This window comes from Hemiscyllium ocellatum, chromosome 2 (genome assembly GCF_020745735.1).
Source record: "Hemiscyllium ocellatum isolate sHemOce1 chromosome 2, sHemOce1.pat.X.cur, whole genome shotgun sequence".
NCBI lineage: Eukaryota > Metazoa > Chordata > Chondrichthyes > Orectolobiformes > Hemiscylliidae > Hemiscyllium > Hemiscyllium ocellatum.
In genome coordinates, this window is record NC_083402.1 from 8,377,951 (window position 1) to 8,392,921 (window position 14,971).

At 43.1% G+C, this 14,971-nt stretch overlaps 1 protein-coding gene across 3 annotated transcripts in view; it reads right to left on the reverse strand.

The window, feature by feature from the left end:
• The window catches only part of LOC132826572 (uncharacterized), a 74,608-nt gene that overhangs the window by 32,079 nt on the left and 27,558 nt on the right, over window positions 1-14,971 (reverse strand). Inside the window, exon 4 of one of the 3 annotated variants that reach the window (XR_009645892.1) lies at window positions 11,102-11,162. The exons of the other annotated variants lie outside the window; for them this stretch is intronic. The gene's annotated coding sequence lies outside the window, so the exon portion shown is untranslated. The remainder of the gene's footprint in view (window positions 1-11,101; window positions 11,163-14,971) is intronic. 3 annotated transcript variants of the gene reach the window in all.

The window sequence follows — 14,971 nt, forward strand, 5'->3', positions numbered from 1 at the left end:
TAGAAAGCGCTAGTGGTAGGAAACTCAATCACTGGAGGAATGAATTTAGATTTGAATTCAGGAGCTATGTTTAGTAAGTTTGCAGATGACAGCAAAATCGATGATGTCGTGAACAGCGAAGAGGGTTATCTCAGAGTACACAGGACTTTGATCAGATGAGATGATGGGCTGAGGAATGGCAGATGGAGTTTAATTTAGATAAACGTGAGATGTTACATTTTAGTAGGACAAATCAGTGCAGGCCTTATACACTTAATGGTCAGGTCCTGGGGAGTGTTGATGAACAAAGAGGTCTTGGAGTGAAGATTCATTGTTCTTTGAAAGTAGAGTCACAGGTAGGCAGGGTACTGAAGAGGGTGTTTGGTACGCTTGCCTTTCTTGGTCAGTGCATTGAGTATAATAGTTGGGGGGGTCATGTTGTTACTCAACAGGTCACTGGTAAGGCCACTTTTGGAATATTGCATTCACCTCTGGTTTCCCTGCTGTCGGAAAGGTTTTGTGATATTAGAAAGGGTTCAGGAAATATATGGGAGGATGTTGCCAGGGTTGGAGTGTTTGAATATAAGGAGAAGCTGAATAGGTTTGGGCTATTTTCCCTGGTGCATCAGAGGCTGAGGGCTGAGCTTTTAGAAGGAGCATGGAGAGGGTGATTTGTCAAGACATTTTCCCCAGGGTATGGGAGTCCAAAACTAGAAGGCATACGTTTAATGGGAGAGGGAAAAGATTTGAAAAGCGATCTTTTACATGAAGAGGGTGATGCCTGTATGAATAGGAGGGTTTAGAAGGAAATGGGCCAAATGCTGTCAAATGAGACTGGATTAATTAGAATATCTGGTTGCCGGGGACGAGTTGGGCTGCAGGGTCTGTTTCCATGCTGTACACATCTATACGGCTAATAACTATCACGAGAGAAAACCCGCAAAGGAAACTGATGGAGTTAAAGACCAATTAGTCCCCTGGACCTGACTAGATGCATCTAGGGTATTAAAGGAAATTATTGAAGAGTCAATAAAAGCACATGTGTTCACTTTCCAAGAATCTTTGGAAAGGTCCCAGAGAATTGGAAATCTCCCAAAGTAACAATCTTGTTTTCAATGGAAAGGAAACAGAAAATAAAAGTTAACCGATGTGTCCATCACTTGAAGTTCTGAAGCAATGTGGTCTCACTGGCAAGGGCGGATGTTTCCTTTCAAGATGGCAGGAAAAAAGAAGGGACTGCATCAGGCAGCAGGCTGGATATAGTTTACTGACACATTGCTACAAGGTTTCCATCAACTACAGTAACAAGCATCTGGTTAGATTTCTGAAGGTCACTGTGTGGATAGCGGAGTACAATACAGGATGGAATGCCCTGCAAATTGGGAGAAGAGTGAGAATTGGGGGAGTAATTTGAGATAAAGACATCAGCAAAAATGAAAGTGAAAAAATGGGGATGCAGAAAATTGGAAATAAAAAGAAGTTGCTGGAGAAACTCAGCAGGTCTGGCATCCTGTGTGGTGTCAGAAACAGAGTTAACATTTCAGGCCAATAACTTTCCATCAATGAGTAAAGCACAGATATGTTGCTCCAAGTGTTGTGTTTGAAGCAAATTAAGTATTTCCATGGCATAGTCCTGGCAATCTCATTGGGGAAATAGACAAGGCCTTTTTCCTGGTGTAGGAAAGTGTAGAACTAGAGGGCATAAGTTTAGGGTGAGAGGGGAAACATTTAAAAGGGACCTAAAGGGCAACTTTTTCATGCTGAAGGTGGTGCATGTATGGAATGAGATGTCCGAGGAAGTGGTGGAGTCAGGTACAATTACAAAATTTAAAAGGCATCTGGATAGGTATATGAATAGGAAGGGTTTAGAGAGACATGACCCAAGCACTGGAAAAAGGGACGAGATTAATTTAGGAAATCTGGTCAGCATGGATGAGTTGGACCGAAGGGTCTGTTTTCGTGCTGTACATCTCTATGACTCTGTAGACCAATTAGTTCATGTCTGTTATTGGGAAAATGTGAGATCAAAATTAAGATGTCTTGGCAGAACATTTAGAAATGTATACTATGATCAAGCAGAGTCAACATGACTTCATAAAGAGGAAATTATCTTGAATTCTTTGAGTTGGTTACAAGTTTGATAGATAAAGGGGAATTGGTGGATGTTTCATATGTTTTTGGAAGATCTTTCAGAAGGTGCAACACATTAAGCTCCTTAACGCGATTAGATTCTATGGTGCTGGTGGTAGTATACGAACATGGATAGAGAATTGACCAACTGATAGAAAACAGAGAGTTGGGATAAGGCAGGAGTGATATCCAGCCTGCAAACTGTAATTAGTGATGTATCACAGGATCTGAGCTGGGGCCACATTTATGAGAATATACATTAATGATTTGGATGAGGTCAGTGAATGTACTGTAGCCAAGTTTGCTGATGACAACAACGTAAATGAGAAGGCAAGTGATGAGGATGAAATACAGAAGCTGCAGAGAGATGTCGACAGGTTAAATAAGTGGGAAAAACTTGGCAATTGGAATATAATGTGGAATATGCAAGTTTATACATTTGGCACAAAGAATAGAGAGGCTGAATATTAGTGAAACAGAGAAAGCCTGCAGAAAGTTCCAGAACAGAAGAATATGGAAATTTCACAAAAACATTCAGCAGAGAGTAGGGAAGGTCAATGGAATGCTGACCTTTATTTCAAATGGAATAGAATTTTAAAGTGGGGAGGTTTTACCAGACACTAGTTAGCTCACAGCTGGAATATTGTGGATAGGTTTGGTCCCTTATCAAAGGAAAGTGAAACTGGCATTGGAGGCAGTCCAGAGAAGATTCAATTAGTTGATGCCGGGTCGGGAGGGGCTGTCTTATGGGCAGCGTTTGACAAGATTGAGCCTGTGCTTGATGGATTACAGAAGAATGACAAGTGACCGGATTGAGACATTAAAGATGCTTCAGGTGTTTGATAAGGTGGATGCAGTGTGGTTGTGGTTGTCCCCCTTGGCAGGAACAGAGGGCATCAGCTCAGAATGAGGGGTTACACATTTCAGATGAGAGGAATGTTTTCTCTAAGGGGGTAGTGAATCTCTGGACTACTTTGCTACAGAGAGCAGTTAATGTTGGGTCATTAAGTATAGCCAAGGCTAAGATAGACAAATTTTTAATCATTCACGGAATCGAGGATTGTGAAGATAAAGCAAGAATGGGGAATTGACGTTTATCATCTCAGTCATGATCTCATTTAATGTGGAACAGACTCAATGGGCTGAATGGCCTTCCTCTATTCCTATATCTTATGGGCTACCTGCCTCAGTTCTCAACATCTCCATTTCTGAAACCTGTAAATCCCATTTGCTTTTCCAACCACATTCTCAACATGTCCTGACATCTTCAAAAACCGATGCACTCTGACCCCCGACTTCCTTTATCCAGATCCATCCTTGAGATCCCTGTCATTGACTCCATATTGCCCATAGGGAACATGGAACCAGGTGGATCTTGGAGCTTGCATCCTTGGTGATGTTTTCTCTGGTCCCGAACTCAGAACACTGAAGCCAGTTTGAACACAACAAATTAGGTAGTTGATGGGAGACTGTGGGAAGTTTCAGACACGGTGATGGAATGGTCCATAAATCCCAGCCTCATCTCTCTCTCTCTTTCTCACTGTCTCCTGCCTGAGACCAACTGAAAGAGCCCAAGAGCAGGAGCCAACCCGAGAGCTCCCGGTCCAGGTGGACCATGTTCCCATTGAGCTATCGGGGCAGTGACACCATCCAAACATTGTTCCTTACCTTCAACATCCAGCTTTGTTGGAGACTTTGTTTGAAAACTATCAATATTGAGCTCCACATGACACTGATAGGGACCAGCATCCTCCTGGCTCAGTCCCCGCATCATTACTGAGGCATCTTTGTTGGTGAGTCTCCCCACGAATCTGAATCGATTCCCACTGTCCCGCTGTATCGCATTCTCACACAGCTCACCCTGGGAATGGCCTGTGCCAGGATATGTACAAAATCTGATTGAAGATTTGTAGCTCGGGTATCCGTTGTTGTGGTTCTGCTCGCCGAGCTGGAAGTTTTTGCTGCAAACGTTTTGTTCCCTGGCTAGGGAACATCATCAGTGCTATTGGAGCCTCGTGTCAGTGCTTCACACGAGGCTCCAACAGCACTGATGATGTTCCCTAGCCAGGGAACGAAACGTTTGCAGCAAAAACTTCCAGCTCGGCGAGCAGAACCACAACAAAGGATATGTACAGTTAAAGATAAAAGCCCGTGTTTCCTCCTTGTACCATAAGATGGAGCCAGTCAGTGTGAGGTGAATGTCAGGGTGGGTGAAGCTGCAGGGTAAGACAGCGGAGCCTCCTTCCTCAGCCCTCACTCCATCCACGATTGTCATTGCCCAATCAAGGGCCAACCAAGGATAGTAGTGGGAAGTTGTGTGTGGGGTCAGAGGAGACAGGGGAAGCACTAAATGAATATTTTTCAACAGTATTCACTCTAGAAAATGACAATGTTGTCAAGGAGAATACTGAGATACAGGCTACTAGACTAGGTGGGACTGAGGTTCACAAGGAAGAGGTATTAGAAACCCTGTAGAGTGTGATGGAATTTATCTTAGGCCGGATGGGATTTATCCTAGGATTTTCTTGAAAGCCAAGGAGGAGATTGCCGAGCCTTTGACATTGATCTTTAAATCGTCATTGTCTACAGGAACAGTGCCAGAAGACTGGAGGATAGCAAATATGGTTCCCCTGTTCAAGAAGGGGAGTAGAGACAACCCTGGTAATTATAGACCAGTGAGCCTGACTTCAGTTGTTGGTAAAGTGTTGAAAAAGGATATAAGAGATAGGATTAATATCATCTAGAAAAGAATAATTTGATTAGGGATTGTCGGCATGGTTTTGTGAAGGGTAGGTCATGCCTCACAAACCTTCTTGAGTTCTTTGAGAAGGTGACCAAACAGGTAGATGAGAGTAAACTGGTTGATGTGGTGAAAATGGATTTGAGCAAAGCATTCGATAAAGTTCCCCACAGTAGGATATTGCACAAAATGCGGAGGATGGGATTGTGGAAGATATAGCAGTTTGGATCAGTAATTGGCTTGCTGAAAGAAGACAGAGGGTGGTGGTTGATGGGAAGTGTTCATCCTGGAGTCCAATTACTAGTGGTGTATCGCAAGGGTCAGTGTTGGGTCCACTGCTTTTTGTCATTTTGACAAATGACCTGGATGAGTGCGTAGAAGTGTGGGTTAGTAAATTCACAGATGACACTAAGGTCGGTGGAGTTGTGGGTAGTGACGAAGGTTGTTGTAGATTATAGAGAGACATAGATAAGCTGCAGAGCTGGGCTGAGAGGTGGCAAATGGAGTTTAATGCAGACAAATGTGAGGTGATTCACTTTGTTCGGAGTAACCGGAATGCAAAGTACTGGGCTAATGGTAAGATTCTTGGTAGTGTAGATGAGTAGAGAAATCTCGGTGTCCAGGTACACAGATCCTTGAAAGTTGCCACCCAAGTTGACAGGGTTGTTAAGAAGGCATGCAATGTTTCAGCTTTTATTAACAGAGGTATCGATTTCCGGAACTATGAGGTTATGCTACAGCTGTACAAAACTCTGGTGCAGCCGCACTTGGAGTATTGTGTACAATTCTGATCGCCACATTATAAGAAGGATGTGGAAGCTTCGGAAAGGGTGCAGAGGAGATTTACTAGGATGTTGTCTGGTATGGAGGGGAGGTCTTACGAGGAAAGGCTGAGGGACTTGAGGCTGTTTTCATTGGAGAGAAGAAGGTTGAGAGGTGACTTAATAGAGACATATAAGATAATCAGAGGGTTAGATAGGGTGGACAGAGAAAGCGTTTTTCCAAGTATGGGGATGACGAGCACGAGGGGGCATAGCTTGAAATTGAGGGGTGATAGATATGGGACAGATGTCAGAGGTAGTTTCTTTACTCAGAGAGTAGTCAGGGTATGGAATGCTTTGCTTGCAACAGTCGTAGATTCACCAACTTTAAGTGCATTTAAGTCGTCATTGGACAAGTATATGGACGTACATGGAATAGTATAGGTTAGATGGGCTTCAGATTGGCATGACTGGTCGGCGCAACATCGAGGGCCGAAGGACCTGTACTGTGCTGTAATGTTCTATGTTCTATGTTCTAACCCTTAGCAGAAACCGCTGTGAGGGGAAAGACTGGGAGAGAGAGGATATGAACACAGCACTGGGACAGATATCAGTGTGTGGGACTGAAACTTGGAGACTCCATTCTGAGTGTGTTATTTAATGAGAACAGGTTTCGCAGCTATAATGAGAGGGAGTGAACAATTAGTAATGTAAATTCATGAGCAATCCAATACACTGGGGACAGAGTTTCAGTTCCCACCATGGCAGCTGCTGGAAATTCAATTCAGTTATTACATCAGGAATTAAACACCACTCTAATGGGAACCACGAAATCATGATCAATTGTTGGAAAAAATCCATCTGGTTCACTGATGTTCCTCAGAGAAGGGAAATACCGTCCTTACCCAGTCTGACCTGCATGTGACTCCAGTCCCACAGCAACAGAGTCAAATCTGAAACTCCCACATCAATGACAAAGAGAGACACTGAGTTGGACGAAACCAGAACAAAATGTGAAAGGAAAGTTATAGGTATGTGCAACATAGAACCAGACCCTTCAGTCCAACTTGTCCATGCCCATCAGATATCCTGAATATCTTTTCTGAACCATTTTGAGTTTTCCAGCAACTTTCCTACAGCAGGGAGGTCATAAATGAATGCAGTATTCCAAAAGTGGTCTAACCAGCATCCTGTACAGCCATGACAAGACATCTTCATTCCTATACACAGAGACTTCAACAATAAAGGTGAGTTTACCAAGTGCTTCCTTTATTCATCAGTCGACCCTATGACTCTACTTTCAAAGAACAATGAACCTGCACTCCAAGGTCTCTTTGTTTGGCAACACTCCCCAGTACCTTACCAGGAAGTGTATAAGTCCTGCCTTGATTTGCCTTAACAAAATGCAACACCTCAAATATATCTAAGTTAAACTCCATCTGCCACTCCTCAGCCCATTGGCCCATCTGATCAAAGTCCCATTCTACACTGAGATAACCTTCTTTGATGTCAACTACACCTTCAATTTTGGTGTTATCTGGAAACTGACTGATCATTTCTATGATATTCACATCCAAGCCATTTATATAAATGACAAGAAACAGTGGATCCAGCACCGATCTTTGCAGCACACCGCTGGGTACAGGCCTCCAGTCTAAAAAGCAATCCTGCACCACCACACTCTGTGTGCTATCTTCAAGCCAGTTATGTATCAAAATGGCTAGTTCCCCCTGTATTCCATGTGATCTAACCTTGTTAACCAGTCCCTCATGCAGAACCTTGTCAAATACCATGCTGAAGTCCATTAAGGCTATGTCCACCACTCTCCAGTCATCAATCATCTTCATCACTCCTTCCTAAAACTCAATGAGTCATGTCATGTCTGAACATGTCCTACTGATCCACACATTGTCAGAAGCTATACAAATGTACAAGAATCCCAATAGGATGACCCGAACACCCAAAGTGCCTGACAGACTGTGACTCAGGACAGAAGTGAGCCACACCAGCATTTTTCAGTAACAGTTAAAATAATTCCATTAATTAATAATTCCACTAATAAGAACAGTGAAAGAAAAGGATTTTTAATTAATGTTCCTGAACTGCGCTCCTTCAAAACCACACACACACACACACACACACACACAATCACAATTAAGACAGAGAAAAGATAAATGATTTATTTTTTTACTATGAGTGAAAAAAGAATGTAGACAGGGTAACAGGCTAAACAGAACACTGAAAATAAAAGTCCTGACCACAAGATGGAAGGATCGCTCTCTCTCACAGTCCTTGTGTTTTTTAGCAGGAATGAGATGCTGTGTTCTGGACAGAGATGGTCATATGTCAAATCCAACGGCCAATCAGGTGAACTTAGGACTTTTCTTTTCAGATTACTTGTGTTTTTTCTGCTTTACTCTATAGTAATGGGGGAGAGTTAGAGCTTGCTGCTTTCTCTCTGTAGGCTCTAGATACTTTACACTTTCAGGAACGTATAACTTTATAACAGCACAGTTCAACCAATCAGACAGCAGTTGCTAAGCAGAATTTTCTTAACTCGAAATATTATCATGAAGTCCAATGGCAAAAGGTCAAACATGAGCAAGGGAATCTCCAGATGACTACCCACTGCCACAATCCCCCCACTCCCAGGCTTCTGATCATGTTTATCACCACTTGGAGGAAGCACTGAGGTCAACACTGGCACAGAATGTACTCTGGGTGGGAGACGTCACTGTCCAACACCAAGACAGACTCAGCAGCTTTACTACTGCCTGAGCTGGTGGAATCTGAAATGACATAGCTCTTGGACTGGGTCTGTGGTGGGTGGTGAGGGAACCAACAAGAGAGAAAAGCTTGACCTTGTCCTCAGCCGACTATCTGCCTATTACAGGATTGGGAGGAGTAACTACCACACAGTCCCGTGGAGACAAACTCCCATCATCACATTGAGGTACATCCCCATCATGTATGGCACTAGCCCTGTGTTAAATGGGACAGTCTTTGAACAGATCGAGCAAATCAATTCTGGGATCCCTGAGACACTGTGGACCATCAGTACAGCAGAATTGGGCTGTAACACAATCTCTAAACTCGGCCTGTAATTTTCCCCCACTCAGCCATTAACATCAAGTCAGGACATCAATCCTGGTTCAATGAACAATGCAGGAGGGGATGCCAGGAACAGCACCATCAAACCTGAAAATGAGATGTCAGCTATAAAACAGGGTTACTTCCATGTCAAACAGCATGAGCAGCAATGGATGCTCAGGGGTAAGTGATTCCATTGTCAGTGCATCAGATATAAGCTCAGCAGACCTGTCACATGCAGTTGTGAATGGTTGAGGACAATTAAGCAACTAACAGGAGTGTGAGTCTCCACAAATAGACAATAGACAATAGACAACAGGTGCAGGAGTAGGCCATTCTGCCCTTCGAGCCTGCACCACCATTCAATTTGATCATGGCTGATCATCCTTAATCAGTATCCTGTTCCTGCCTTATCTCCATAACCCTTGATTCCACTATCCTTGAGAGCTCTATCCAACTCTTTCTTAAACGAATCCGGAGACTGAGCCTCCACTGCCCTCTGGGTCAGAGCATTCTACACACCAACCACTCTCTGGGTGAAGAAGTTTCTCCACATCTCTGCCCTAAATGGTCTATCCCATATTTTTAAGTTGTGTCCTCTGGTTCGGCACTCACCCATAGCGGAAACATCTTTCCTGCCTCCAGAGAGTCCAATCCTTTAATTATCTTATATGTCTCAATCAGATCCCCTCTCAGTCTTCTAAACTCAAGGGTATACAAGCCCAGTTGCTCCAGTCTATTAGCGTAAAGTAGCCCGCCATTCCAGGAATTGACCTCGTGAACCTACGCTACACTCCTTCAATAGCCAGACTGTCTTTCCTCAAATGTGGAGACCAGAACGGCACACAATATTCTAGGTGCAGTCTCACCAGGGCCTTGTACAGTTGCAGAACAATCTCTTTGCTTCTATACTCAATCACTTTTGTTATGAAGGACAGCATGCTATTAGCCTTCTTCACTACCTGCTGTACCTGCATGCTTGCCTTCATTGACTGGTGTACAAGAACACCCAGATCTCTTTGTACTTCCCCTTTACCTAACTTGACTCCATTTAGGTAGTAATCTGCCTTCCTGTTCTTGCCACCAAAGTGGATAACCATACATTTATCCACATTAAACTGCATCTGCCATGCATCTGTCCATTCACCTAACCTGTCCAGGTCACCCTGTAATCTCCTAACATCCTCCTCACATTTCACCCTGCCACCCAGCTTTGTATCATTATCAAATTTGCTAATGTTAATATGAATACAATCTTCTATATCATTAATATATATTGTAAAAAGCTGCTGTCCCAGCACTGATCCCTGCGGTACCCGACTGGTCACTGCCTGCCATTCCAAAATGGAGCCATTTATCACTACTCTTTGTTTCCTGTCAGCCAACCAACTTTCAATCCAAGTCAGTACTTTGCCCCCAATACCATGCACCCTAACCTCCAATGTGGGTCTTTATCAAAGGCTTTCTGAAAGTCCAGGTACACTATATCTACTGGATCTCCCTCATCTATCCTCAAAAAATTCCAGATTAGTCAAACATGATTTCCCCTTCATAAATCCATGCTGACTCTGACCTATCCTGTCACTACTATCCAGATGTGTCATAATTTCGTCCTTTATACTAGACTCCACCATCTTTCCCACGACTGCGGCCAGACTAACTGGTCTATAATTGCCTGCTTTCTCTCTCCCACCTTTCTTAAAAAGTGGTATAACATGAACCACCCTCCAATCCGCAGAAACTGATCCTGAATCTATCGAACTCCGGAAAATAATCACCAATGCATCCACGATTTCTCACGCCACCTCCTTCAGTACCCTGCGATGTAGACCATCAGGCCCCAGGCACTTAGCAACCTTCAGACCTAACAATCTCTCCAACACCAATTCCTGGCAAATATAAATTCCCTTCAGTTCAGGTCCTTCAGCCACTATTACCTCAGGGAGATTGCTTGAGTCTTCCCCAGTGAACACAGATCTGAAGTACCAATTCAATTCTTCTGCCATTTCTTTGTTCCCCATAATATATTTCCCTGCTTCTGACTTCAAGGGCCCAATTTTAGTCCTAACCAAATTTTTGCCTTTCACATACCTAAAAAAGCTTTTACTACCCTCCTTTATATTTTTGGCCAGTTTACCTTCGTACCTCATCCCCATCCCCATCCTCAATGAGGGGGAGCCCTGCTCATCAGTGCAAATGATCGGGCTGAAGCATTCCCAAATAACTTGACTCAGAAAATGTTCACAACATCATAGGTGATTCCTTACCCAGCAGGCAAATATAATTCAGTGGGTCAGCATTCACGTGTAGTTAGGGCTAGGGTCAGAAATCATGGGATCTAGTGCTGTTCCTCACACAGCCCCTGACCCAACCTCCAGGACCTACACTCGCTTCCACTGACCTGACACAGTGAACACCCTTCTTCAATCCTGATGTACTGTCCACCCCTGTCCTGGAGAGACCTGACCAAGTAAGGATGGCAGAGACAAAAACAGAAATTGTGGGAAAAACTCAGCAGGTATGGTGACATCTGTGGAGAGAAAGCAGAGTTAATGTTTTGGGTCCAGTGAGACTTCTTCAAAAATGAAATGATCAAAAACAGTGGACTGAGAGGAGTGTGAGTCTTGCAGCTGCTCCTGAGATTCAGATTTATTTCCAAATTTACTTTCAGATTTCTTACATTTATTAAATGTCAGTAATATTAACTTTTTATTTGATTCATTTTTAGCTCTTTTCTCATCAAAAATGCGAAAGAAACAAAACAAACTGACACAATTTTTTATGAAATGGAGTTTTATCAATGGAAGTTTTGGACAGGCCCACATGTGGACTGTTCAGTCTTTTTCCACTATGAAATTATGAGAGAGACGTTTTTAAACTCACTGAAGCAATTTTTTTAAAAATTGCTGAGGAATGTTTTGTTTCAAACCAAGTTGTGTTTACACACCTCTTGGACAGACTGACACGTGGGATTTTATTTTTAATCAGAACATGATAGCTGTCTGCTGGACCACTTGTGCTTAATATTAACTCTTTGGATAAAGAAAGGTAGTTTATTTTAGAGATAATATGCTATTGTAAGTTGCTTCTTTTTTGACTTAATGACATTGAGGGCATGCAAGAGACGCAGAGTGAGATGGCCAGTAGATTTCGAGAGGTGATAACACAGCAGGATCAGTCAGATAGAAGGATGACTGTCAGGAAAGGTAAGAAGGTAGTTCAGAAATCTCTCATACTGTTGAAAGTATAATCTCTCAGAGGAAATTAGACAGGACAGTCAGATCTTGGGCTCTAAAAATGAATCTTATATTTGGAGGGGTTTGACAAAATTTAAAAGAATAATTTTTGTCGTTGATTCTCCTGTCAAGGGCACAGACAGGAGGTTCTGCAGCAGTGAGCATGGATCTAGGATATTATACTGTTTTCTTGGTGCTAGGATTAAGGACATTGCAAAATGTTTGACACATATGTTAAAGGGAAAAGTGAGATACCGGAAGTTTTTGTACACATTAATGGGAATGACATTGTTAGGGAAAGAATAAAGGCTTTACACAGTGAATATCAGAGGTTAGGTCGAAGATTAAAAAAAACCCGACCCTCAAAAGTAGTAATCTCTAATTTATTACCAGAGCCAAGCTCAGATGAGGGAACAAAAGGATAAAGGAGACAAATCAATGGCTGAAGAGGTGGTGTAATGTTCAGGGATTCAGATTCTTGGATCACTGCGATCTCTTCTGAGGCAGAAAAGACCATTCACAAAATCCATCCTTTGTTTCAACGGTAGTGCTTTCGGGAACAATGTGTGAATAAAGAGATGGAGGTTCCAGTCAGGGATAAAAAAGAATCATACACTAAATACAAACAACTGGATCCAATCGGATCTGTTGCACTGTATAATGACTGTCAGGACATTCATAAGAGAGAGATCTGGAAATCAAAGAAAAGATATGGGATAGCCTCGGCAAATAAGGTTAAGGATAATCCAAAGGGATTCTATAAGTACATTAAGACCAAGACAGCAACAAGAGATAGAGTGTAAGCCTCCTTAAAAAACAGAGGTTGCCTTTGTGTTTTAGATTCCCTACAATGTGGGGAGCATGGTGGCACAGTGGTTAGCACTGCTGCCTCACAGCACCACAGACCTGAGTTCAATTCTACACCTCATTTTGGAGTTTGCACATTCTCCCCGTGTCTGCGTGGGTCTCCTCTGGGTGCTCCAGTTTCCTCCCACAGTCCACAAAATGTGCACTTTTGGTGAATTGGCTAAGCTAAAATTGACAGTAGTGTTACGTGAATGGGCCTGGGTGAGTTGCGCTTCGGCGGGTCGGTGTGGACTTGTTGGGCTGAAGGGCCTGTTTCCACACTGTAACTAATCTAATCTAATCTAATGTGGAAACAGGCCCTTCGGCCCAACAAACCCACACTGACCTTCGAAAGAGTAACCCACCCAGACCCATTTCCACTGACTAATACACCTAACACTATGGGCAACGTAGCATGGCCAATTCACCTAACCTGTACATCTTTGGACTGTGGGAGGAAACCCTCACCACACAGGGAGAACATGCAAACTCCAGCTGCCTGAGGCTGGAATTGAACTCAGGTCCCCGGTGCCAGTGCTAACCACTGAGCCATCATGCCACCCCTCAGGAGATGGGAGAGATATCAAATGAATATTTTGTGTCAGTTTTTACTGTGGAGAAAGAAGTGGAGACGAGAGAATTCTGAGAAATAAATACTAACATTTTGAAAACAGCGTGCATTACAGAAGAGAAATTGTTAGAGGTCTTCGAAAATATAAATATAAATCTCTGAGACGTGATCTACTCAATCCCAGGACTTTGTCAGAAGTGAAGAGGAAATTGCTGGGCCCCCTGCAGGAACATTTGTATCGTCCATGAATAACAGTCAGGTGCTGAATGAGTGGAGAGTGGCTAATGTTCAAGAAGGGAAGTCAGGAGAAGCCTGGGAACTTCAGACCTCTGAGTCTGACTTCAGTGGTGAGTAAGTTGTTCAGAAATCTTGGATTTATATGCATTTGGAGAGGCAAGGAATGATTCGGGATAGTCAGCATGGTTTTGTGCAAGGGATATCGTGTCTCACAAACTTGATTGAGTTTTTGAAGAAGTAAACAAGAAAATTGATGAGGGCGGAGAGATTAACATTGTTTACTTAGACTTTGGTAAATCCTTTGACAAGGTTCCGCATGGTAGACTAATTAGTGAAGTTAGATCCCATGGGATTCCGGGTGAGCTTGGCAAGTGGATGCACAATTGGCTGAAAGGCAGAAGACAGAGAGTGACGGTGGAGGGAGGGTTTTGTTCTGGAGGCCTGTGACCAGCAGAGTTCCACGGGGATCAGGGCTGGGCCAACTTTTGTCAGTCATTTACATGAACAATTTCGATGAGACTACAAAAAGCATGTTTTGCAAGTTTGTGGTTGATACCAAAATTGATAGAATATTGAACAGTGAAGAAGGTTATCTTAGAATACAAAAAGATCTTAATCAAATGGCTCAATGGGCTGAAGAGTGACAGATGGAGTTGAAGATAAGTGTGGGGTATTGCATTTTGGAAAAACAAACAAAGGGAAGACTTACACAATTAAAAGTAGGGCCTTGGGTCGTGCTGGAGAACAGAGACCTAGGGATTCAGGTACAGAATTCTTCCAAGTTTGCATCATCTATATATACGGTGGTTCAGCACGCTTGCCTTCATTGCTCAGACCTTTGATATTCGGAGTTGGGATATTATGTTCAGGTTAGACAGGATGCTGGTGAGTCCTCTATTGTGTCCAGTTCTGGTCACCCTGTTATTGCAAGGATATCATTTAGCTGGAGAAGAGATTTACCAGGATGTTGCAAATAAAGCAGGCCTTGAGTTATTGGAAGAGTCCGGAGCAACTAGGACATTTCTCACTGGTGAGTACAAGGTTGAGAGGTGACCTTATCAAGATCGATAAAAGCATGAGGAATATAGATAAGGTGAATAGCAGGTGTCTTTTTGCTCAGGTGGGAGATTTCAAGACTGGGGCATATCTTTAAGGTGAGAGGAGAAAGATTTTAAAAAGACATAAGGAAGGAGGCTGAGGGGTGACCTGATAGAGGTTTACAAAATTACGGGAGGGGCATGGATAGGATAAATAGGCAAAATCTTTTCCCTGGGGTTGGGAAGTCCAGAACTAGAGCGCGTAGGTTTAGGGTGAGAGGGGAAAGATAGCAAACAGACCTAAGGGGCAACTTTTTCACGCAGAAGGTGGTACGTGTATGGAA